Source organism: Ochotona curzoniae, unplaced genomic scaffold (genome assembly GCF_017591425.1).
Source record: "Ochotona curzoniae isolate NIBS_2020 unplaced genomic scaffold, NIBS_Ocur_1.0 scaffold_3890, whole genome shotgun sequence".
NCBI classification, from domain to species: Eukaryota; Metazoa; Chordata; class Mammalia; order Lagomorpha; family Ochotonidae; genus Ochotona; species Ochotona curzoniae.
The window spans coordinates 6,684,853-6,712,209 of NW_024467115.1; the positions used below are offsets into that span (position 1 = coordinate 6,684,853).

Here is a 27,357-nt window from a genome sequence, read left to right on the forward strand (position 1 = left end):
TGTAGGGCATGCTCTGAGATTCTTGCTGAAGTGGTTTTGATATTTCTTTTTTCTTTGTTTTTTGTTTTTTTAATTTATTTTTTATTTATTTTTTATTTATTGTATTATGTGACACAGTTCAATATAGGCACTGGGACACCCCTACCCCTCTCCCAATCCTCCCCCCATGGTGGGTTCCTCTCCCCCCCCCGCCCCCCCGTTGCGCAACCACAGTTCAGGTTTAGTTGAGTTTCCTTCATTGCAAGCATACACCAAGCATAGAGTCCAGCATCTCATGGGCCGGTCAAGTTCATCAGCTTCTTGGGGAGACCCTCCCCAGTCTGAAGGCAGAGCCAACAGAGTAGAATCCCGGTCAATTAAAAGCCCCAACATAACATTAGCAACGATTAATAACGATAAGGGATAAATTGACAAAGTATTGAGCAACCAATTTGTCAAAATTGGATGCATGGTCTTAACAACTTCCTGTGACTATTTCAATGACATTTCAACAATTGAGGTGTGAAACAGTGTTAGGGAGGGTGTGCAGAGAAATCTTCCATACCTTGGTGAGGAGTACTTAATCCCCATGTCCTACCTAGTAAGGTGTGTGTGAGTCCATGCTGACCAAGCCTTCCTTGTTGTTGTTCTCTGCCTATCCTTTCCAATTTGTGAGAATGTGTGTGTGTGTGTGTGTGTGTGTGTGTGTGTGTGTGTGTGTGTGTGTGTGTGTGTTGGGGGGGGGTGGCTCTGGAGCGTCCCTCATGGTCATTGCAGAGAGGGTGGGGACCCGAAGTTGGAGCTAAGTAAAACCCAGAGATTGCTCCTCTCCCTAGTCCTGAAGGGAGTTTACTGTTCTTCTGTTTCTGAAGACCACTCAGGTTTCCTGGTTGTTGTTCCAATGGCCTTGGATCCTGTGATGAAGGATTCAGCTTCTTCCATCCCGTGTGGTAGGTCCAAAGGCGGGGGGCGGGGAGGATGTCTTCTGAGTACTTGGCCTCCGAAGGCATTCCAGTCCCCCGTGGTCTCTTTGGCAGTTGGGATGTGGTCCTTGGCGCCCGTACTGATAGCCCTTGGTGGGGATCTGGGAGACTCCAGGTTTGGGATACAAGCCTCCTCCTGTCCACCTGCTCCACTCTGTGGTCCCCCACTGCTCTGTGCACATGACCTCCTGTTAATAGACTATCAGGGTCGCTCTTGATTCCCCCATATATCTTTGTAGTTTTACTGTTGTCTAATGTTGTCTTGAATCTCTTGTCTACAAGTTACCTGTTATGTGTCTGAGAGGTTACACTACACAGTTTTCTCACACGTTCACAGGAGATGGAAGGTATCTATGCTCTCCCGCCCAATTTCTGAGTAGTAAAAGGTTTTGAAAATATATTTGGTTATACAATTTTAAAAACACATGGGTTGAGACCATATTAGGTAGAGGTCCATCGGGGGAGATTTACATCATTGGGAATCTTTAGGATTGGTTCATATACCCAAAGCCCTGAAGGTTCATCATGGAGCTTTCTAAGCAGCAATCATAGAAACCAAATCCCAGAGCTCCCTGGCCGGGCGGCCAGCAGGCAGAGCCTGCCGCCGAATGGTGCACTGGCAAGCCCGATACCGGCTCCAGACACGCGCATGATTGTGACCGCGTGAGATCCAGGCATGCGACACTGCTTGTCCCCGGGCCTTCCAGCTCCCATGTGGTGGTTGGAAGACTACTTCCCCAGGTTCAAGCTCCACCCACTCCGGTCCTGCCCCCAGCTCAAGCCTGCAGGCAAGCAGTAAAGCAGTCGGACCTGCTGCACAGAGCTCCATGGGTAGTCCACGGCGCTCCAGCAAGCCCGATACCGGCTCCGGGCGCGTGCATGGTTGTGGCCGTGTGCGATCCAGGCATGGGACGCTTCTTGTCCCGATGCCCTCCAGCCCCCAGGCGGGTGCTGGAAGACTCTTTGGTTTTCTTTTTGCACCTGCTTGTCGTTTATCCTTTGCTGTTTTGCGCCTGTCGGGGCCTGGGTCTCACCTTTCCACACAGGCAGTGGGAGATGTGCTGAGGCTCCTGGTGGCTCTAGGCGCTGAATCTCACCCATGGCTATGGCCTAAGCCAGGGCGATTTTCATCCAGTGCCAAGGTTTTGATATTGCAACAGTTATGAATTGCTGCCAATCTTGCCACTCCAAGCACCATGAGGTCTTTGAAGAATCCACTGATTGACATAGTCCATCATAGCTGAGATGGTTGGTTGACCTGTTCTGTCTTCTCTCTTTTCTTATGTAGGGTTCTGAGTCCAGCATTTTGATTGGGGAGATCTCCAAAGAAACTTTATCTGAGGTGTGCTCAAACCAGATTCTTGTATGTGCTAGCAAGTACAGGGCCCAGCACAGTCCATCGCCCCGATCAGCTGGTGGTTGCAATTGCTGGGTTGGTTCTGTTTTCAGCCCTGACTTCCACTGGAACCAATGGGTGTTGCAGTCCAGCCTGGTTCTGCCCAGCACATACTTGGCCCTTGCATAAACCAGTGGGAGCTTCAGCCTAGTTGGAACGACCCGCAATAACCCCCACCAGGCCTGTCCCCTGCCCTGGTTTGCCAGTATGTGTAGCAGTAATCCAGTCTGTCCCACACCCCATTCCACCCCAGCCGCTGTCCTAGTTTTATGCCCTCCCGTGGAAGTGGTAACCCAAGAGGGAGGAGCCCACTATTTCCTTCCCAGGCCTCTCCCACTCCCAGATTATGCACTCTCCAGATAGTTCTATGGTTTGACTTGACAGAACTAGCCCCCAGTGCCAGCTTTTCCCAGCTGATCTCAAGCCTGAGCTTAAATCACAGCTCCACAAATTATATGTGAGCAAATATGAAGAAATATTTTATCTTTACAATGTCCCAAATTTCTGATCTAGAATGAGTACGATGTTCTATGGATCTCATAGAGTGACTATGAGGAATGAGAAAGCATATGCATGAGCAGTGCGTGGCTCATAGCTGAGTGAGCACTAGAGAATTAGCAATTAGTGTTGTTCATTAATACCATCAAATTGAATATGCTTGTCAGAAATGAGGAACAACAAGCCTACCTGCTTTTCTGAAGCAACAATATTACCAGGGACAGTGAAATTATAAGTAGTTGAAATCACAACTATCTAAGGATGTGGATCTAGAAGATACTACACTTAGTCAAAAGCAAATTCTAGATGGAGAGTTTGGGAATGGAGGTGAAAAGAAAGTTAAATGTAACAGTATCTCTTGGTTTGTCTAGCATTGGAAAGTTGATCTTCAGAAGCATGAAAGTGCTAATTTTGTAAGAATTCAACCAACCATCATAAACCACCATGAAAACCAGTGGAATGCTGTATCTTTGTATATTAATGTATTTAAGTACACACACACACACTCACAAACACACACGCGCGCACACACACACACATATTCAGTAATGAGACATTCAGTAATGAGGTTTCAACAGTTTCGAAGTCATTAAGGCAAAGCAAGAAGATAGATTTTCATCAAGGCTCACTTTTCTGAGAGAAAAATGGATAATGACAAGAAAAACATACAAAGGGCTTTCTCTCCCTCTGAGGTCTGCTGCTATGATTATGAAAAACTTGGTTCTTAACTCTATTCAAATGTAGTAAGAAATCTAATGGGATTAAAACATATTTTCCTGGATTTCGAAGAACAACACTGCAAGGCAGAGTAGAAACTAATGTGCTGGACTAAAAAAAAAAAAAACTAAAAACTAAAAACATGGTTATTACAACATCTTGATTGAGTTTTGAAATGATACTTAAAATAAAAGCCCTGTATAGAAGTTATCCCTGGGCCCTGTGCAATGGCTCAGTGGCTAAATCCTTGCCTTGCATTCATCGGGATACCATATGGGTGCCAGTTCGTGTCCCAGCTACTCCACTTCCCAACCAACTTCCTGCTTGTGGCTTGGGAAGAAAGTAGAGGATGACCCAAAACCTTGGACTGTGAACTTGTATGTGAGACCCGGAAGAACCTCCTGGTTCCTGGCTTCAGAGCGGCTGAGCTATGGCCATTGTGGCCACTTAGGGAGTCAATCAATGGAAGAAGATATTTCTCTCTGCATCTCCTTCTTTCTGTGTGTACTCCTTTCCAATAGAAATTAATAAATCTTAAACAAAAAGTCATCCTCTTGCTTTTTTTTCAAATCTTTACAAATTATTAATTCCTTTTCCTTTGCCTTTTGCTTTCTCTAATCCTCTCATTTTTTAATGAAGTCATCAATGTTTTTCTTTCTCTGATTTTTTTTGCAAGTTAGTAATGAGGAAATTATAATGGCATAAAAATTACAAAGACAAAATAAAAAATGATCACTTAAATAGAATTAGTGTAACAGGAATATAGTAAAGCTACCTGTCAGAAATATGAACAATATTCACTAATAAATGATAAACGTCTTTTAAAGAATTTTTAGAACTTGTGATAGTAAAAGGAACAAGCAAATCACCCATGTTTGAGCTTCTGTGTTAGGAAATATTTCTGTGAACATCTCTAAGTTAGCTAATGGGTCCTCAATTTCTACATGCTGAGAGTAGACAAGCAGCAAGCCAGGAACCACTTGAGCTAATCCAATATACACCAGGAACATCGAAGAAATATAAAGCTACCTTCCTTCTTCTGAGGATGGCAGAACAGAGAATGAATCTGGTATATATTTAGAGGTGAAGAGAATGAGCCTATTACTGTTTCTTCCAAGAGCAAGAAGTACGTTCATAGGTATCATTCCATTAGCTTTCACGATGGGTCAGTAATTAGCATGAGACTATCTTCCTGTCAATTCTTAATCATGAACCCTTGAGTCATATTTGTTTAAACAAATTAATCCAAGATACAAAATGAGAACCATCCAGAGTTAGGAAACAATAGGTATTAGGCCAGTAAAAACCTTCTACCTACCAGGATCAATTTGTTTTGTGAGATTGAAAAATTGTCCAAATCCCCATTCTGCTCTCCATGCATTCAGAAGCGCTGCTGGGTTTTCTGGGGAGCATTTCTAACTCCACTGTTTCAAATGAATTCACAGTTGTCTACCTAGCATCCGGTTGCAGTCTCAAATGAATTCCCTCATTTCTCCAGCCCTACTCACATCAGACAATCTGCATAGAAAACCTTTAGTAAAGTTTAGGGTGTAATAAAGTGGTGGAAAAGTGATTTATGATACAAACATAACCCCAAGTAAAAATTACATTGAATTTTGATGGTAACAATCTATATTCTTGAATAATTAGATTCAGTCAGGCTTATATCTCATGACCCAGCAAATCCACTAGTAGGTATTTCTGTAACAGAAGTGAAACGATATGTTCTCCAAAAGCCTCTGTTTAAAAAAAATTATAAGCAACCTCACTCATAGTATCTCAAAATTGCAGAGAATTCTAGTGTACTCCAAAAGGTGAATAAGTAAATTATAGTTATCATGGATATTTTTGCTGTAATGGCCCCCAATTGTTTTGGACATTGAAATGATTCAAGTGTAATACAAACAGATTCTAAAAGTGCAGGCTGCTATCATTGCTTTCTGAGCCTACCACTTCAATATGAACAAGCCCAGAGTGTCTTGGCATGTATGCAATTACAAATATGTGTTTGTTCCCTTTGTCCTCATCACAACACCTGACAATCAGCCACCATTTAGAAAATGTGCAACCCAGATGGATCATAATCAACCACAGAGGCCTGAACTAACCCCACCAAGTCCATCGAAAGAAATGCCTAGCTGAATTTAACTATAATCACTGACTGACCAACAGAGCAATGAGAAAGGGGGTTGTTATTTCAAGATACTAAAGTTTGATGAGATTTGTTTTGCAGCAAAAGTTAACTGAAACATGTTTATTCATATTATGAATTACAAAATAGTAAATTACTGATACAAATGGTATTTTGGATCAATCTCAAAAAAAATTCTCATTGGAAGAATCCATACACAAAGCAGTAAAATTCTAGTTGTGTGAATTTCAAGGCTAGTAAAGTTACCCTGTGATTATCAATATACCAAAACAATGGTTACATGGAAGTGGAGTGGGGTATTATAAGGATAGTGGAAAGATCAAGAAAATAATTTCTGGAATAATAAAAATACTCTGGGTTATTTAAGAATACTTATAACAGTTTAAGAACTAATATGCAAAATTAAAATAGAATAAATTAAACTAGGTAATGCAGATATTGAATGGTACTGTTAGAGCACAAAGTGAGAAAGTGTACCCATCTCAGTGCACAAAGTGCACTTAGTGCACAAAGTGTACCCATCTCAACTTTTTGGTGTTTACAGAACACTTACTTACCTGAGAAAGAGCTTTGGATTAGCCTGTGTTTCAATACACACTTGCTGTACAATGATAAATTCTGTTTGATAGAACAACACGCTATTAAAACTATGAAAATCCCCAGATGTAGGCAACTGCCTAGATTGCCTTGCACCTAGGGAAGTATTACACTGCTGGAAGAAAAACAGCCACGGCTGGCAGGCATTTAAGCCTGGTTAATGCCAAATTTGTGCTAATTATACCAATGTGTAAGCATAGTTTTGTACTCTATTCTGTTTTTCCTTTTTTTAACATATGTGTGGAAGGCAAGAATGCTGAGCAAGGACACAAGCTTCCAGAATGGGGTTGGGGGTGGGGGGCATTGGCTATAGATTGCCCGGGGAAGGGGTTCCCACTTATTGCAGTGGGAGCATTGAGGACATGTTTAACAGGGAAAGAATGACTTCTGGGAGTTTCCGCAGATCAGACCACTACAACTTATAGGTAGTCACGAGAGTTGAGATAGATTGGTTTAAAGGGGGAGCTTGGAAGGCATGAAGGGGTCAGGACAAGTCACCTGCCTACAGGGGATATCTGGGCTGGGCTAAATAGCATTGCCTGACACCGGCGGTACATGCAAAAGTGGGGCTGGGAGCGTGACTGGCTGAACTAGGCCACAGTATCTGCCTACAAGTATTGGGATGGGGTGGGCCATGTCAAGCTGGGCTGCAAAACCCACCAGCAACATGAGATCCTGGATAGCAACCAGATGCTAGGTAAGATTTTGTAGGGGTCTTTGGGCTTGCCTCTTTAGGACTATAGTATCCATTGGTTTGTGAGGAAAAGCTGGGGTGGTGACAGGCTGAGCAAGGCTGAACCATGGAATTCACCTTACAGGAACCCACCAGATATTCACAGGAGCTGAGATTGGGAGGAGGCCAGGCTGGGCAAGACTGCAACACTCCCTGGCATGCAAGGTCCAGGACTGAGGGCAGACCATGCTAGACAGGATTGTGGCAACTGTCAGCACATGTGAGATCCAGAGCCTGGTAGAGGACTTGGGGAGATCCCCTTATAGGTCACAGCTCCCTCTGGGGAGCATGAAATGCCAGGTCTGTCTGGGGATGGGCCAAACTAGACAAGGCTGCAACACTCATTAGCATCTGTATGCCTGGGTCTGGGAGTAGGCATAAAGCCACAGCACCTGGGTCTGGGCAGGAAAAGGCCATAGCACCTGCTGGCATGCACAAAAGCCAGGACAGGGTGTAGGCCGTACCTGGCTGAGCTAAGCTGCAATACTCACCAGCAAGGGCTGAGAGTGTGGGTAGGTCTTGCCAGGCTGGGTTGAAGCACACTCCAGCATGCACAAGATCTGGGGCAGGGATCAAGCCTGGTAGGAGAATTTTGTGGACTCCCCTGCTAGTCTGTGGCTCCCACTGGCAAGTATGAGAGCTAAGGCTGGGTGCACACAGGCTAGGCAATGCTGCAGTACCCATCAGAGAACTGGTGTTGGAAGAGGATCAGACTGGCAAGGCTCCAACACCTGATGATGCTTTTGAAAGTCATAATGGCTATGAGACAGGCAAGGCTAAGCTATAGCACCACCAGTTTGCATAAAAGCCAGGCTGGGTTAGGTTGTAGCATTCACAAGCAAGAAAAAGAATGGGTTCAGGCCAGTTGGGTTAGGCTGCAAAACCTATCAGTGAGTGCCAGGACTAGGGTTAACCATGTCAGATTGGGCTACAGCACCCCCTGACACATTCAAGATCCTGAACTGGGAGCAGGCCTAGTAGGAGAAATTAGGGAAATCCCCTGCTAGGCTATAGCTCCCATTGGTGATGCGAGAGCTGGACCTGGAAGCAGGCCAGCACAGGCTGGGCTGCAGCACCAATTGACATATGTGTGAGCTGGGTCTTCAAAACAGGCTAGGGTGAGACAGTCCATAGCACACGCGGCACAAGCAACAGCGAGGAAAGGGTGCCTGCCAGGCCAGATTGGACTGTAATAACTACTAGTTCATATGAAGGCTGGGGTAGGCCAGGCTGATTTAGGTAGCTGCATCCACTGGTGAGAACCAGGAACATGGCCATGCCAGGTTGAATCAGGCTTTAGCACTTGTTAGTAAATGCCAAGACTGGTGGCAGGCCATCTCAGACTAGGCCATATCACCTGCTTGCAGGCTAAAGACCCAGGCTTGGGAACAGTCTTGATAGAGGAACTTTAGGGACTCCCTTATTATGCCATGATTTCCACTGGTGAGAGTGATAGCGAGGAATGGGCTGGTTTTGGGAGATGCCAAGCTGGGCTAGTCTGTGGGACCCACTGGCACAAATAAGAGCCAGAATGGGTATAGGTAAACCAAGCTAGGTTACAGCACCCATGGGAACATTCCAGGACTGGGTACAAATCATGTCAGGCTGCACCACATTACCCCCTTGCAAGAGCAAGATCCAGGAATGGGAGCAGAACTAATAGGGAAACCAGGGGCACTCCTCTGTGAGGCTAAAGCTCCTGCTGGTGAGCACAAGAACCAGGGCTAGTGGAGAACCAGATTGTGCAAGACAGCAGCACCCATTGGCATGCATGTGGACTGGGTCTGGGAACAAACCAGGATGAGCTAATCTGTAGCACCCATGGGTGTTCATAAGAGCCAAATGAAATGCGGGATGAACTAAGCAAGATTGAAATGCATGCCAGCACACACAAAATCTGGGGCCAGGGATAGGTTGGGTGGGGATTATTGGAGGTCAACCCAACTAGGCTATAGTACCCTCTGGTTTGCATGAAGACCAGGCCTGTGGTGGGCTAGGCTGAGCTAAGCCATAACAGCCACTGGTCTGCATAAGAATTGAAGTTGGGGACAAAGCTGACCAGACAGCTGCGTCCACCAGAATGCGTGTTGACTGATATAGGTGATAAAACCTGAACCTGCACTGGATAACACTTACAAAAGTCAAGTCTAAGATCACTCCAGGTGATGTTTCTTGGGGAACTCCCCAGCTAAGTGGCTGGACTCAAATACTGGACACAAAACAAATCACAATATATGTAGTCAGACCTTGGAGTACATGTGTCAAGACTAGGTCTCATCAGTGGCTGATGCCTGTGCAGAGGTCAGTATACCTAAATATTACATGGGAGACATGACAGCACAATGGTAAATGGCTAACTTCATTTTGCAAACACCAGGATTCAATATGAGCACTATCTCAAGTCCCATCTGCTCCACTTCCCATTCACCCCTCCTGCTTGGGATTCTGCGCCTGTGTGGGAGACCTGGAAGAAACTCCTGGTTCCTGGCTTTGGATCAGCTCTGCTCTGGTTGTTTCTATTATTTGGGAAGTAAACCAATGGATGGAAGATCTTTCTCTCTGTAAAACTGCCTCCTCAGTAAAAATAAATAAATCTTTTTTAAAAAAAAATAGATAAAATTTAATGAAAAAAGTACCAAACAGAAAGGTATGTATATTTGGGCAACAACCAGAGATTTAAGATGGAAGAAAGAAGGGGAGCCACAAGTGTTGGGGCTAGAAAGATAGGCTAGAACAAAATCAAAAGTGTGATGTACAACTTTGCTATCAGTATTTTATCTGGCAAAGAGAGACATTGATTAATGTTTTGTCTCCTAGAACCTCTACATCCATTAGATGCTCCGCATAATGTAAGCTCTCCTTGCTCATCAGCAGTAAGCTAAAGGTAATTAGTGGCTCACCAATATATTTCTGATATAAGAAGCCCACTCTGGTGTGTAGAATCATGTATAAACAATTCAGAAGAGGGCCATAAAATCATGATGAGCCGGAACCACTGAAAGAGATCTTCAGTGGTAATTAAATGAGTGGGAGGAACATTCTATTTCTCCTACATGCCCCAGGTTTCCCACGAGTGGCATTAAACTCATCTGTGGTTTGTCTAGTAGCTGAGCCAGTTTTTCTTGCTGATTTCTAAGCTTTACTAATCCAAAGCTCAAAGCTAACCCTGTACACAATCTTCCAATTCAGAAAACTTACTTTGTTTTTTAAATTGATTACAAATTCACTTCTACTTTTGAGACACTTGTGTTTCCTTCTCTTGATAGTATTTTCAATTTCACCTGTTGAATGAGCTAAAAATACTGTGTGAGAGTCAAAAGCATAAGGAGTTTAGGTATGTAATCATTGGCTTAAATCCTTGTCTTACTATTTCCTAATCTTGGGACACCACTTGTTTATTTAAGCTGTAGTTTTCTCATTGATAAATAATGTATGATGACAAAAGTCCCTATCTCGTGTTCTGAAGAGTAGACAAGATAATAGCCATAAAGATGTCAGCACGTGGAGTTAGTATGATGGCTTAATTGGCTAATCCTCTAATCCTCTGTCTACAAGTGCTGACATTCCATATGAGTACCAGCTCATGCCACGACTGCTCCACTTCCCTCACAGGTCCCTGCATATGGCCTGGGAAATCAGCAGACGCTATCTCGGGTCCTTAGGACCTCATACCTATATAGGAGACCTAGAAAAGGCTCCTGGCTTTGGATCGGCTCAGCTCTAACCCTTGTGGCCATCTGGGGAGTGAGGCAGCAGATAAATCTCTTTCTCTGTCTCTACTTTTCTCTGTAAATCTGCCTTTCCAATAAAAGCAAATCAATATTTTTTTAATGGTGTTAGCACATGCCCAGAGCATAGTGAGCACTCCAGCAATGCCAGCTAGTCTTTGAATACTGACAGTTTGGCTTACCTTTCTTACCTCCCAGCTGTAACTAAGATATGGAAGGTTGGTCAGAATGTTCATTGATGTTTAGCTTTAAATATTTTTAAAAGGGCTGGGCATGATGAACCAGGGACTAAATCCTTGTCTGGCAAATGCTGGGATCCCACATAGGCACTGGTTAATGCCCCCAGGTGCTCCACTTCCCAACCAACTCCCTGCTTGAGGCCTGGGGAAGCAGTAAAGGACACCCAAAGCCTTAGGTCCATACACCTGCATGGGAGACCTGAAACAAGCTCCTTGGGCCTGGTTTCGCACATGCTCAGCTCCAGACGTTATGGCCGCTTGGGGAGTGAACCAACAGACAGAAGATCTTTCTCTCCGGTTCCCCTTCTCTCTGTAAATATGCCTTTCTAATAAAAATAAATAAGTTTTAAAAAATAGTAAGTATTTCAAGTCCGGCATGATAGCCAAGTGACTAAAGTCTTTGACTCACATGCACTAGGATCCCACATGGGTGCCAGTTGGTATCCCAGTGGCCCCACTTGACATCCAGCTCCCTGTTTGTGGCCTGGCAAAGCAGCTGAAGACTGCCCAAAGCCTTGGGACCATGCATCTGCATAGGAGACCCAGAAGAGGCTCCTGGCTCCTAATTCTGTATCAGCTAAGTTTCAGCCATTGCAGCCACTTGGGAGTGAACCATCGGACAGAAGATCTTCCTCTCTGTCTCTCCTGCTCTCTGTATAACTGATTTTTCCAATAAAAATAAATAAATCTTTAAAATTATAAATATATCTTTAAGAAATTTGTAAAATAAATGCACAAACACGCTTGTCATTTACCTGGCTTTTGTTTTCTGAAATGGTAGCATCAATGTTACCTATAACTAATGAAGAAATAAGATAATATAAGTTATATATTAAAAAGAAGGAAGAAACGTCGGCTAAAAACAGTTGGGGGCTGCTGTCTGACTTATCATTTAAGAAGCCTACACCCCCACAAAGTGCCTGGGCTTAATGCCAGGCTCTGGCATTTCATACTGATGAAGACCTTTGAAGGATCAAGTAGCTGGATTCCTGCCAGTCAGATGAAGACCTAGATTGAGTTCCCAGCTTGCAGCTTGGGCTTCCATGAGCCTTGAATGTTATTGGAACTTGATCAATGAACCAGCAAGTGGGACCTATTTTCTGCCTGTCTCCTTTCCTCTGACTTTTTTATTGATAAATAAATGAATGTTTTTTTAAACAAACCTTAGTCAGAGGCAAATTCTGACTCCAAATTTGCTCAGAATAACTATGTTATACTACTACGGAAGACAGGGTTGACACGCCTTTTAGTGACACTTTGATTCAGTTTTGTATCTGTTAAAATTGCTTGGAGAAAGCAAATGGCTTCAAAAGTCATGCCTTCCAAAATTCACATGGTATTCCCCTTGGGGGTTCTTTTTCTGTCATTACCTTCACTCCCGTTCGTCTTTCCCTACCACATTTTGTGAGAAGTAGTTTGCTCCAAAAGCAAGTTTAATGGAATGCCACAAAAAGTAACTTTCCATAACAATAAAGCTTATTCCCATAGATGCCATAGTAAAGGAATCAATTTCACTGAGATTTCTACTTAGCTGTATTTTTAAAATCCTGTAATACCTCTGAGTTTACCATAGCATTTTGAAGCAAACTTCTCCCTAGTTTGATATATCCTAATATTTCCTGTTTATTTAGGTCTTTTATTATCCTTTTGAGTACAGTGAGTGTACCATTTTTATTGACTTTTTAGATGATGATAGTCAATTAATTATTTTTATAATTGAGAGTTTGTTATTTAACATCTCTCCTGGAATTCATTATCTGTTGACAAGAGTCAGGACCCAAAGTTTGGTATTCAAACAAGGCACTTTGTTGTGGAATCAACAGTGAGGTTTGAGGTGAGACTTAGTGTTCATTCACCAAGATTTTCAATTCCCAGCTGCCCTATTTGAGCTATCCTCTGTTTCTGTGAACACACACTTCGCTGGAAATCAAGTTCTAACCTAGAGAATGGCAAGTTAGGGTTCCAGAATGGTTTCTAGGAAGTAGAATTGGAGTGTGGGATCTAGCCTACTTAAGGTCCTCAGATGAAATTAAAAGGAGCATCTTCTGACCACTGAAAGACCCTATGCCCACAAAGATGTGGACAATATAGGATGACAGAAGTTGGAATTAACGGCTTATGATCTTCAAAACATAAAATATTTCACTGTATTTCATCACAATTACTTTAATGTGGACAAAAAGTATTCATTTATTTTATCTTGGGGGAGGAGTTAAAATGCTAGTTTAACAACACACTTGCAAATAAAATATGAACAGACTTATGGTTTCCAAACTTAATGTGAACCAATGATACTTTAGTTTTTAACTAGTTTAAGCATCTCTGAGGTAACATGAAGATGAAGATGATCTCTTTTTCAGTGGCATCCCACTTCTTGCAGTGTGATGACAAACCCTTTGGATATCTCTCTTCAATTGTGGTTCTCACATTGAGTACATTTCTGCTGGTTATAACAGGCAAGTCCGGAAGAAATTGGGGGCTATTGGGCTCTTTTGTTCTAGACATACTCTTTTTCTGCTTCTTTGGGCAACCTACTTAAAATTACACAAGATGATCATTAGGTAATTGCTGCCATCTCTCAAGAATGTGTTCGTGTCCTGCAAAATAGGACTCATGATGAGACACCTAAAACTTTCCTGTTCCAACCTTTTTTCAAGTTAAATTGAGCTCTCAATCAATGTTCCTTTCTGAGTCCAGGCATTTAACCAGGTATATATCTAGTGTATTCTCCAGATTGTAGTAACACAGTGTCATCTCATTAACAATTTCTTGAAATGTGGCTGTGTATTATACGCTAAAGTCTCAGTGGTATAATAGATTCTATTTTTTCCTTAGTGTCTTCTCTAGTACATCTGGGGAAGAATATTGATACTTTTTGCATCTTTTTAAAGTACACATTTAATGTAACTTTTCTTGCAGTTAGTATTCTATTACTATTACTAGATTAGCTGCTCTCCTAGTTTCTCCAAAACAATCTGGCTTTGTAATCCCACTGTCATTACTGGGTCACCACCTTTTCCAGTGAAATATAATGAGAAAATTTAGCCTTGTTTGGTTTTGATTTTTAAATACCCAACGTAGCTAATTTACTCTTTTCCAAATACCTTACTTTTTAAAAGTTAGTTTTCTGTAGGTTCTTGTTACTGCTAATAAAAATTATGCATAAAAATCTCGTGGAACACTACTCAACCATAAAAAGGAATGAGACCCTGTCTTTTGCAACAAAATGATTGCAACTGGAAACCATTATGCTTAGTGAAATATGCCAGTCTCAAAAATACAAATGTCATGTGTTTCCTCTGATCCATGATACCCAAATAAAGGATACAAAATGCATTCTATATGAACTAAACTGACATATTGAAAATTGATCATCCTTGGCTATCTAGATCTAGTCTTGACAGTGTTTATTTTTTTCAGTTTTAACTTACTGTTTGTTGACTCCTTTACCTAATGGGAAGTTAAACCTCTGACTGTTAAGGGAACTGAAGGTATTTCAGTGAATAACTTTAAAATTTATTGAAGAAGAAAGGGGAATGTGGGAATACTTTTGGAGAGAGGGTTGGGTGGGAAGCATTACTTTATTCCTAAAACAGTATTGTGAAATATGTTCACTTTATAAAAATAAAAAGATCACTAGCATGGCTAAATAGGGGTGAAAATATGCAACTTGTACCGTTTTCACCCCAAAGAATCATATACTTACCTTGTTTTTTTTTTTATTTTTTTTTATTTTTTTTAAAGATTTATTTTTATTATTTTTTTATTGGAAAGGCGGATATACAGAGACAGAGAGGAAGATCTTTCGTCCAATGATTCACTCCCCAAGTGAGCGCAACGGGTCAATGCTATGCCAGTCTGAAGCCGGGAGCCTCTTCCGGGTCTCCCACGCGGGTGCAGGTTCCCAAAGCTTTGGGCCGTCCTCGACTGCTTTCCCAGGCCACAGGCAGGGAGCTGGAAGGGAAGCGGGGCTGCCGGGATTAGAACCGGCACCCATATGGGATCCCGGGCGTGCAAGGCGAGGACCTTTAACCACTTGCGCCACCGCGCCGGGCCCCATATAATTACCTTGTACAGAACTTTTGTAGGATAGTATTAACTGTGTGTATTTTATAGAATACTTTCAAATTATACTTTCTGCCTCAAATAATTCATTGTGAATATATCTGTTTCTGCTGTATATTACAAACACACAATCTTAGACTTAGTTTCACTGTTAAAATAGTGTGTTCATAGGTTCCCAATTCTTTTTATATACTTTCTAATTAGTTTCAATGAATGAGGAGTCCCTTAAGGCTCCTACCTCTAAAACGGTCGACATTTGTGGCAGTCTATTGTGTGAGATTAGTCTTTTCTTTGATCACCTTTCAACTGCCACATGAATAAAATAGTTGAACTATGGTTCTCAGTACAGTTTTTAAATTAATCTGGTACTTAAGCACTGAGAGAGGTATGAACCATAATGACATTTGAATTTTATTAGCCACCTTTCACTCTACTTGAATCTCTTTTGTTCTGCCACGTTAACTAACACTTTAGACTCATTTGAACAAAGGTAACTCATTGGTAAGATTGAACTGAAGAAGCTTATCTCTCTCCGGAGACCAAGTTATAATGGGAATTATTGGTTAAGCCAGTGTTGGCATTTGGTTCACTCCATTTCCCAACCTTAAGTAGATAATGCAAGTTTGCATGTATGTCCAGTTTTATTTAATCTTCTAAAAAGTGTATAATACAGTCATGCTTGATGATGCGGCACAATACCTAAAGGCTGGTATTAAGATATATTTCTGATCCTCTGAAAAGCTTTTCTGACTCAGTAGTCCGTGAACATTCACAATAGCCCTAGAGGCAATCCTCCACATTGTGCTAGCTTGATAACTATACCTGGATGATTCTCACAAAGAAAATTTGTAGTATGCTCCAAATAGTCCACCAACAGGAATAGCATGGAGTAAGAAACACCTAGCAGAAAACAGAGATAATACACCAACTCATGTAATACAATATCTGAGATAAAGACTTTGATTGACAATAGTAACATAATCATACTAGAATGTTTTACTGAAGTAATCCCAAAGTTATGTAACTGGAATGAGACAAAAAAAAAACAGTAAATAAAAATCATCTGAAATTTATAAATACATTGGGTGCATAATACCCTCCACTCAGATTCTATTTTAGAAAGAATGGACTTAGAACATATGAATTTTTGAATTCAGAAAAAAACTACATTAGTAAACTTAAGTGTAATAGAACTGAATTATTTGGGATATTTAGATAACTTTAGATTTAAAGAATTGTGCTTGCTCCCCCCTACATCAAAAATTGTTAGACTTTTCTCGTGGTCCAACAGCTCAAATTTAAGCATACTTTTATGCTCTAGAAATAAGTGCATCTATTTCATTTAATAGATTTCTAATATCTATCTATCTACATGACAGTAAGCTAAATAACATTTCAAGCACCTATTTTATTGTGAAATTGTGAGATAACCGCGTAGCACCCGCAGCTATGCAGAGTAATATTATCTATCGTAGTAGTCTTTACCGTGCTTCTCCAAATAGTAGCCAGCAGGCCAACATTATCCCCGTACCAATACAGACTCAGACAGGATACAGAACTGTTGCCACAGGTTTCTCCATGTTGCATCTTTAAGGTCTCATCCACTGCTCTCTGACTCCCACCCCTCTTCACAACCTAGCAACCATTTATCTGTTCTCTATTTTTATATTTCCTCATATCAAAAATTTCGTACAAGTGTAATATATAGTTTTTTAGGTTGCTTTTTCACTCAACATAACTCTATGAAATTCATGTTTGTTGTTACATGTAACAGTGATTTTCTTTTTCTGTTGAGTGTTATTTCATGGTGTGAGTATACCCTCAGTTTTTAAAGCAATTTGGCCACTGAAAGAAACTGAGTATGATCAGTTTGGGGCTACTAGGGGCAAAGTTGCTGTAAACATTCAGGCACAGGTTTTGTGTGAAGTGTCACTTTGTTTCTTTGGGCTCAATGCTCAGAAGTGCAATTGCTCAATTACATAGCAGTTGTGTGATCAGTTTCTTTAAAAATCGCTAAGTTGTTTCAGCAGAATAGCTACGCGCTAAGCTTTCCTTCACTCTTCCTTTAGGATTTTTGTCTTTATTTTTTGAAGTTTGACTCATGTATCTTGGTGTGAATTTATTTAGAACTATTCTTTGTGAAGGTCATTCACTTTTCCAAATTTATAAATTTTTGTCTTTTTCACAGTTAAGAAAGTTTCTATTACTTTTTCTTTGAGAATTATTTAAATTGCACATATATATGGAGTACAGTATAATAACTTGATATATGAATTTAGGGAGTAAGAATCAAATCAAGTTAGGATTTTCATCTTCTTAAACATGTTTTTGAAATTTTGAAGAATCCTCAGCCATTGTGTGCATCTATGGGCAGAGTACGACATTTAAACAAATGTAAGCAATGTGTACTAATCAAAGCAGTCAAATTGTCCTTCTTTTCATCAACAATCCACACTTGGAAACTTTGAGTTCCTCCTCTCATTCATTCTTTGAAAACATAACCTGAGACTGTGAACAGGAATCACCCACTGTGCACTGGAATCTCTTACAGTGTTCTGCTCCAGAACACTACAATTTATTCTTTCTTTTTAACTCTGTTTTGATACCTGTTATCCAACCTCTCTCTATCCTTCCCTCCCTTGTGAACTCTGCAGTGCTGCTCACTTTGTCTTTGCTTGTATAACTCAAATGACAAAACGTTAGATCATTTGGGATTCTCCTGGGGACTCCTAAGCTCTGTTCTTTTTCAGTCTAAATTTTCTCTGCTGTCTGGCTTAGGTAATTTTTGCTGTTTTGTCTTCCAGTTCCCAAGTTCCCTTTTTGTTTCCTTGCTCACCTCCATTCTTCAGTTGAGTTTTCTTATGAAAATTATTGCATTTTTCATTTCTAAATCTTCATGCAGTTCTTCCTTAGATTGTCGGGGTTTTTAAATTTTTTTTTTCCTTTTGTTTCAAGTGTGTTCACAATTGCTTACTGAAACATTTTTAAGATAACTACTTTAAAATGTTTATGTGACCATTCTAACATGTTAGGATACATTGGCATTTTATTAAGTTTGAATCCTGCTCATTGTTGGATGGATCAGTAATTTCTCTGAAAACATGGACATTTGGGATATTGTGCCATGAGGCTCTAGAATTTAGTTAAGCTTTCTGTTTCCATTGACTCATCTAATACCACTTTGGCAGGAGGAAGGATGCTGACTTCTTTCTGCCAAATGGGGCTTGGAGTCCAGACTGTCCACTCACTGATACACTCAGGCCTCAGAAGGGGGATAGTGCTCTGTTGTTGCTCCCAGGTGACTTTCAGTAATATCACAAGAGCAGAGATTAGCCTTATTACCAGTTTTCTCCTAGAACTCCTATTATACACCTGTATAGAAGAGTGGGATGCTCATTGCTACAGAGTGAGGTTCAAAATCTAGATATCTCCAATGGTCTCCACTGAGTCTGGTGTTGGGTGGATGGGGAGAGTCTTTCTACTTTCTGAAAGAAATGTAAGTCCAGGCTTTCACCTGGATATCTTAGACACCACAGTTTGGCCCGGAGAGTCTTGACTCCCCAGTCTTTGCTTCAGTTGTTGGGGCATTAGGACTACAGTTCTGTTATATCTGTGATACTAGGTTGTAGATGAAGTATTGTCTTAAGTCTTCTGCTTTACTTTCCTCTATACCAGCTCCACAGTTGCCAGCCTCCATCAGACGCCAGACTAATGGGGTTGCCTGATTGTAGATTTTGAACCTCCAAAATACAATCTGAAATAAATGTTTTTATTTCCAAGATACTCCTCTCAAGTATTTAAAAGCAAAGAGACAGTGACCGATACATATGACAAACATAAGAAGACTATATTAAGGCAGAGAGAAAGCAAAACAGCTAGGTACCTTGGGGTGCAATAAGGATCTGGGTGAATCTGAATTTCTTTTTTTCTCAAATGTACCATCTTGGAGCAGAAACAACCCATAAATCAAAGACACCATTAGGTAATTTCTATCCAAAGGTCAAGAAAGAGAACCTATGCTAAGGCCAAGCTTGGCTAAAATAACCAACTCTCTTGTAACTGCCTTCTGAGGACAAGCCCGCAGTGACCTAAAGACCCCTCACCCGGCCCAAATCTCAGAGGTCATAATTAAGTCCCTATTCAACCCACTAACCACGAGCATAAGACCTAAGAGTCTAAAACTCTGTCAGTTTGAGGAACAATGATCAGTTCAGTTCCTAATATTTTAACTTGACACCTCAAAATTTGGTTCTTCATTACAACATGCATGTCGCGCCCACGTGTCCTATCGTCCAGCCATAAGAGGCAGACGCGAGTGAAGCCTTCTGCGGTAAACTTTATTGTGCACACCAAGATGAGGAAGAGGAAAGGGCCCCGACCCCGGCAGGCTGCCTGCTCTTATGTGCTGACCGGCCCCGCCTCCGCCGATGATAGGTCGGCGTCATAATCACGCAGGGTCCTGGGCGACTGGATTCGTCAGTCCCCAGTGTTCATGCGCCGGCCACGCCGCAGCTCACTGTGAATGCGCTAGGCACCTGCGCAGTTCCGCAAAAGCTATGTGACTCTCCACCAGGCACCAAGTGTGGCTTCTCCGGCCGGCCGGCGCCATTTTGGGTACGGCATGTGGCCAGTGCATACAGATGCGGCTGGCAACACATGCAGTCATTCTACCCCCTAAATACCTAAAGTTTTAAATTGATTCTACATTAATGTTTCAAAGTTCTTAGGCTCACCTAAGACAAAGCAAACTCTCTTAGCTATGAACTCTTGCAGAATCAAAGCAAGTTATTTACTTACAAGACATAATGGCAGAATAAGCATTGGGTATAGATCTGAATTCCAAAAGGAAGTTGAATTTAGAGTCAGAGCAAGACTCAATAACAACAAAAACAAACATTATATCCTAAAGTTCAACTGTATCATCTTGAGCATATTGTGTTGGGGGCTCTGTTTCCTGTGATGTTGGGCATACAAGCATTGCTGCTTACAATCCATTTCTCACAGGTGGAAGACTCAGTTCTGCAGCTCCACTGATCATTTGGTGATGGGGACTCTGCTACAGTTCTGACCCCACATTTCCACTTGACATTGCCCTAGTGGCGTCTCATTGTGGCAGCTCTACCTTTGGCACCAATATCTTCTTGGGGTCCCAGATTGCCTAAAGTATCTTTTGAAATCTAAATGGAGGCCTCCGTGCTCTGGAGCTCTGCTTATCCTTGCCTCATGGTGTTCCCTGAGACTGAACATCATTGTCAGTGGCTTTATAATGCTGGTCTGGCACACAATTTGCAGTTTCCTATGGCAAATCTCTCATGTTGCTGGCATCAGTACTTGTCTAAGGTATCTTCTGCAGTTATACATCTCACAGGTTCACTACATAATGTTCCATCGGGGCCTCCAACATTACACTAAAATTGTGCCTGGCTTCCATGTTTTCCTTTGAAATCTTCATGGAAGCAGCCATCATCACATAACTCTTTACATTCTGCAAAACTGCAATCATATGAGCAGTGTCAGCATCTGCCAAGAGCAAGGGCAGAACCTGGCAAGCCGGAATCTAGAGCTTGTCCTGAGTGATTGTGGCACTCCAAGGCTCCTTTCTGAAAGGATTCTGCACTAGAAAATTTTTCTAGATAAATTAGCTCTGTGAGGCGTCTAACGGGACTGTGATGAAAGGCTCTCTCTGGCACATTTCTAGCCTGCAATCAGGATCTTCCAACCAGACTTGTTCATTAGCACATTATTTCCTTCCGCCTCACTTTTCAGTTCCCAGTAAGCTTTCTCTTTCTTCTTTACCTGACCTGGCTGCAAATATTCCAGGTATTTCTGCTTTGCTTTCTTTTGGTACTGATTTTCTCTGTAAAACTTACCAACATAAGCCAACAATAATCAGCTCATAACCTAGACATTGTGCTACCTTAAACCTTCATCAAACTAGTCCATCATCCTTAAGTTCAGCCTCCAAAAAAAAAAAAGAAAGAAAAAAAGAAATCTCAAGACATGGACAACAAGGCCACAATAAAAATCAAGTTCTTTGCCACTGTGGAAACTAGGTGCCCTTTAGTCCAATTATCCATTTCCTTCTAAAAACTCCTCAGCATGCTTTATCGTTCCCACACTCCTAACAAGGATTCTGATCTACTGAGTCCTCAGCAGAATCACACACACATAAATCAGTTTATAGTGTTCCATCTTTCTCTAACCTGTTCATCAAAACTCCTCAAACCACTTGTGGTAACTCAATTCTAAAGACTTCTCCATATATTCAGGTGAAGTCAATGGTGATGACCCCACTTGAGGGTTCCAATTTTCTGCATTAGTCATCTCAACACTTCAACTGAATACCTGAGAGGAACTGCTTTGGAAGGAAAGGATTTGTTAGGAGATTCACAGTCAAGGATCAGGTGGCTCCTTACGCTAGCCTCTGTTAGAAGAGGCTTTGGTGGAGCAGATGTGGAGGAACAACCACACGCTGAACCAGAAAACAGAGAGGCTGAGTCACCAATACTGCCCTGATAACTACCTTCTGAGCACAATCCATCGAAGATCCAAAGACCAAACCCACCCCTCAGAGGTTATAATTAGATCAAGTTTTTAACCTCATTGCGACTGGTGAGGTGACTCTGCACGTTAATCCTCTGCCTGAAGTACCAGCATCCCTTGTGGGGACCAGTTCATGTTCCAGCTGCTGCACTTTCAATCCAGCTCCTTCTTATGGCCTGGAAAAGCAGTGGAGGATGGCTCAGATCCTAGGGCCTCTGCACCTACATGGGAGACCTAGTGGAAACAGCAGGCTACTAGCACCTGATTGACTTATCTCCAGCAGTCTAGATATTTGGGGAGTGTACCAGTGGATGGAAGATGTCTCTCTCTTTTTCTGTGTGTAGCTTTGTATGGTTTGTGTTTCCTTCTTTCTGTAAATCTGCCTTTAACATAAAATAAATAGACATTTAAGAAAGAAATACATCTGCATGATTTTGGAGAGTCAAATTCTGTTCCATCTATGACATTACATACAGTGCCCAGAGATTTTATTGTACTTTGGTGGTACCATTACAACTTCTCAGAAGCAAAATGTCGACATATAATAATTTAGACACTAAGATTGTTACATTTTTGGATCACAATTGAATCTTTTAAAATCTTTTTTAAAAACCATTTTTAAAAGCCTTCAACTTCCTCTGGTGTATTGGCTTCTAAGTGGATTTCTGGGACATGTGTTCATAATTTTGTTTATGAATACAAAAAAGAGTGGTAATCTGACTTACTTATATGGAGAAAATAACATTTCCTTTCACTCAGTAATGATAGCAAGATGATATGTAATTTCCTATCAGGTAAATTAGAAATGAGCAAATCATATCAAAAGCACAAAAGTGAAGAGATGAATAACTTAGACTCATCTCTGTTTTGAAACCCCAAGGCGAAAACACCTGCAATATCTTGGTTATTTCCACAAGTGGATAATGGTGCATTTCCCTGGCATAAGGCCAAACACATCTTCCAATTATAATTCTAACCCTGTTTAAATAAGGAATGAAATAATATCATCTGATTTTAATTGTAGATACTCAGATTTACTGTCATAACATGAGTTACCCCACCCCATGGCAGACACTTCTGTCACCTGGGATAATTTCCTCCTCTCTGAACATGATCTACATCCTTCCAGTTCTGAGAACTGCTAGAATACGTCCTTTCTACCTCTCCTTTTCCCTCTTATAAATACCTTCCATCTGTCTAGGCCAATCACAGGAAAAGCTTAACCTACAACCTACATTAGGAATGAACTGTCAGTTCTCATGGGAAGCAACACTTAAATTTAGGTGAAAAAAATAACTTGCAGTTCTTCAGAGTGCCAGCCTGAGAAGGGGAAAGAAAGGAGAAGATGTGGGGCACTGTCATTCTTTGCTTTCAGAGAGATGAAATAGACGAAGAGAGAGACAGCTCTGCAATGTAATTAAAACTATCAAAACTACTAGCAATGAGTGTTACAAAAAGTGACTGCATATATATTTGTTTATTTATGTTCATTATACTTTAGTTTCATTTCATTGTTTATCATTTTTAAAAAGCATACAGGTGTGTATCATTTATTTTTCATTTTATGATACGGTTCCATAGGCTCTGGAATTTCCTATCTTCCTCCCAAATTTCCCTCCCCTCCTACTGATTTCCTCTGTAGTGTCACAATGGGAGTCCTTCATTAGCAGTCAAAAGTCCATCATTCAAATATTAAAGTGTCTCCTGATATTGTAGGCATGGACAATGTTACAGAGGCAAGCCTCCTACTGTCAGGATATATTAAACTGTTTCACTGGGAGTCCACCTTTGGTCTGGATGCAGAGATGCATACTGCACTATGTCTCCACATCTAGACATGTCAGTCTTTGCTACACTTCTATTATAGATCCCTTTAAATACAGAGTCAGTAAGCACAATGCACAACAGGGAGAAAAGCACAAAATTTCTTAACGTGAAGTTAAACAACATGCTACAAAATGACCAATGTGTCGCTGAAGTAATGAAAAGGAAAATCAAAAGCCTTCTTCTAGAAAATGGTGCTACTGCATGATCCATGTGGCACTTGAAGAAATGACAACAAACGAGAAGCAAGATGGCAGAATAGGGCGAAAACATGTTTAAGGGCCTGGCACTATAGCATAGTGGTTAGGGTCCTCACCTTGCATGCCAGGATCCCGTATGGTTGCCGGTTCTAATCCAGGCGGCCCTACTTCCCATCCAGCTCCCTGCTTGTGGCCTGGGAAAGCAGTGGAGGACAGCCCAAAACCTTGGGACCGTGCACCTGCATGGGAGACCTGGAAGAGCTCCTGGCTCCTGGCATCAGATCGGCTGTTGCGCTCACTTGGGGAGTGAACCATCGGACCGAAGATCTTCCTCTCTGTCTCTCCTTCCCTCTGTATATCCGCCTTTCCAATAAAAAAAAAAAAAATAAATGTTTAAAAAAAAAAAAAACATGTAAAAACAGATGGAGAAGCATTAGCCAAGGTGAAGCAGAGAGGGCACATTCCAGGAAGTAGGAGAGGACAGGCCAACAGTAGAAGGACACCTGCAGACTGATGGACAACAGGAAAGCAGCGGAGATGATGGTGCAGTGTTACAGTAACCAGATACACTGGCAACACTCAGTGAGAAGTGATCTAAACTGCACTGGTGGCCAGAACTCCACCAGCAATCAGGTGGGAAAGGGAGCTCATGGGAGCTCAGGAGGTGAACCCAGACAGAAAACTGCCCATTCTGTGGGTTTGTTTAATTTACCAAGAGCACAGACAGAGCAGCAGACCCAAAACAGGTGACAGCAGGAGCGGGGGTGGGGGTGGGATTTCAAACCCCAAATTCCCAGTAGAGCCAAATCTGCAGCCATCTTGTGCAGGGAGGCAAAGACTATGGGACAAGAAGTACATGCACTAAGATGCGATTGAACTCATTTGGGGCTCAGTGAGTTGCAATGACATGGCATCCTACAGGTTCCACCCTGAATAGGTCTGGACCTCAGATTTGGAAGATACGTCTTGTCATGATGCAAAACAAAGAGCTGGAAGCAGAGCTGGGTCAAGCTATACAAGTGTTCAAGAATTAAGAGGTGCTATCAAAAGGTCAAATATGTAAGTTATGGGAGTTTCAGAAGGTGCAGAAAGAGAAACTGGATTTTAAAAATGTATTTAAGTAAATAATAAAAGAAAATATATCTAAACTGGAGAAAGAACTGTGAAACAATATCCAGGAGGGTGACATAACTCCCAACAGGGTTGACCAAAAGTGATCTTCACCAGCACACATGATAATCAAACTCTCTTCAATTAAACATAAGGGAAAGATCCTTAAATGTGATCCTGAAAGAAATCAATTGGCTTACAGAGTATAGGCAATTAAATTCACAACTGACCTCTCACAGGAAACTCTACAGGCCAGAAGAGAATGGAGTGACATATTTCAGATGCTAAAAGCAAAAAAAAAAAAAAGTCTGCCCAGAATAACCTACCTAGCAAAGCTTTCCTTTGTCTTTGAAAATGAAATATTATTCCACAATAAAGAGAAGTTAAAAGAATATGCCTCCTCCAAACCTGCCCTAAAAATGGTGCTTATGTTAATCATGCTCTCTTGACAGAGAAGAGGAATAGCAACCACCAAAACCAAAGGCAAATGTGAAGAACATCCAAGTAAAATAACAACAGAAGACTAAATCTATGAACAACCAATTACTAAATGACAGGAGCAAATTACCACCTATTTATATTAACCCTGAATATAAATGGCTTAAACTCATCAATCAAACATTATAGATTATTAGACTGAATTAAAAACACAAAACCCATCTATTTGTTACCTACAGGAGAATATCTCACTAACAAAGATCAGTGGAAACTGTATCTCATGGATTTTGGTGTTTTTATTTTTAGAATCATTTCTTCAAAACTCCTTTTTTCTCATAAATTCTCATGGCCCATACATACTGCAGTATCATTTCCTTTAAGGAGATTCTTGATTTCCTTTTTCATTTTTTCACCAACACATCAATCATTCAGTAGCATGTTATTTAACCTCATGGCATTGTAAGTTTCTATTTTTTTTTTCCTGTTGTTGGTTTTGTTTTGTGGCTTTTCATTTAAGGGATGCATAGCAACTGTGTATGGAAACTATCATATCTAGTGGCATATTTTTAACATCTATGGCATTGCAAATTTGTTTGCCTTCCTGTTGTTATTTTGTTTTGTGGCTTTTCACCTGGGGGAGTTTACAGTGACTGTGTGGTGGAGACTGACATGTCCGGATGTGAGGATATGGTGCAGTGTGCATCTCTATTTCTGGATCGAGGATAGACTCCTAGTGAAACTGCTGGATGTGTGTTGACAATGGATGCTGCACTCTGTGTTGCCCATGCCCGCAATGGTGGAGTTATGACTGCCCTGAGGAACTATGCTGTTGTGATGATATGGGAGAACTCAGTGTGAGCAGAGGATTCAGGGCGGAGGTAGAGGAAATCCCAGGGCCTATGGTACTGTATCATAAAATGATAACAAAGAAATGCAAGAATAATAAAAACAAGAATACCAGTGTCCATGAGATGTAGTAAAAATAATGTTAAAAGGAAAATTTACAACCTCGGGTGCTTATAATCAAATGTCTCATATGAATGATCTATTAATGAATCACAAGGACCTATGAAAAAAAGACACTAATGAATAGGAAATGCGAAAAGGTAAAAATCACAGCAAAACTAATTGAATTTGAAACAAAACAGAACAAAGCACAAACTGAAATAAGAGCCATTCCCTAAGAAGATGAGCAAAACAACCGCTCAGCCATTTTAACAAAGAGCATCAAGAGCCACTTAGAATTAGAGATGAAAGAGAGATGGATGCAACTTTGTGCTCCTTACACGGGTCATGACACCATAGGCAATAGTAGAGTTCAGATTTTTTTGTTGTCTAGATATATTTACAAGTTTCACTAAGAGACTACTTTCATTCCTTAGTAGAGATAAATTCCTTTTTCTTTAATTCCTGGCAATATATCTACTGTAAGGAATAATACTCAGCTATTAAAAATGAAATTCTGTCATTTGCATCCAAATGGGCCGAACTGAAGAACATTATGCTAAGTGAAATGAGCCAATCCCAAAAGGACAAATATCATATGTTTGCTCTAATGTAGAGAACTTCCATCAAAAATACAAAACAGGGTCCAGCGCAGTAGCCTAGTGGCTAAAGTCCTCGCCTTGCACACGCCAGGATCCCATATCAGCACTGGTTCATGTCCTAGCAGCCCCGCTTCCTATCCAGCTCCCTGATCTGTAGCCTGGGAAAGCAGTCCAGAATGGCCAAAGGTCTTGGGACCCAACACCCATGTGGGAGACCCAGAAGAGACGCCAAGCTGCTAGCTTTGGATCAGCTCAACTCCAGTCGTTATAGCCACTTGGGGAGTGAATCAGTGGACGGAAGATCTTCCTGTCTGTCTCTCTTCCTCCCTGTATAGCTGACTTTTCAATAAAAGTAAATAAATCCTTAAAAAAAATTAAAAATAATAATAAAAGTGAATAAACACATGTGTAATCCCACAAGCAAAGGATGTAATGGAGATCAGAGTGCCATGAACCAAAGAAAGTCAACAGAATGCATTTCTACTAAGAAGTGGAAGTATTTAAATACAATTTATATAAGCATAAATATATATGCATATTTATATGCTCTGTGTATGCTTATGTATATATAAGGATAGAAAGGAAGTTGAGTATCTCATTGGGAAGGC

The 27,357-nt window shown here is 41.2% G+C and overlaps 1 protein-coding gene and 1 non-coding gene across 2 annotated transcripts in view; one reads left to right on the forward strand and one right to left on the reverse strand.

The window, feature by feature from the left end:
• The window catches only part of NKAIN2 (sodium/potassium transporting ATPase interacting 2), a 968,735-nt gene that overhangs the window by 910,776 nt on the left and 30,602 nt on the right, over window positions 1-27,357 (forward strand). The window lies entirely within an intron of this gene.
• On the reverse strand, window positions 1,974-2,098 carry LOC121146300. Its single transcript, XR_005882174.1, has one exon. It is a non-coding gene; the product is annotated as a small nucleolar RNA ACA64 (small nucleolar RNA).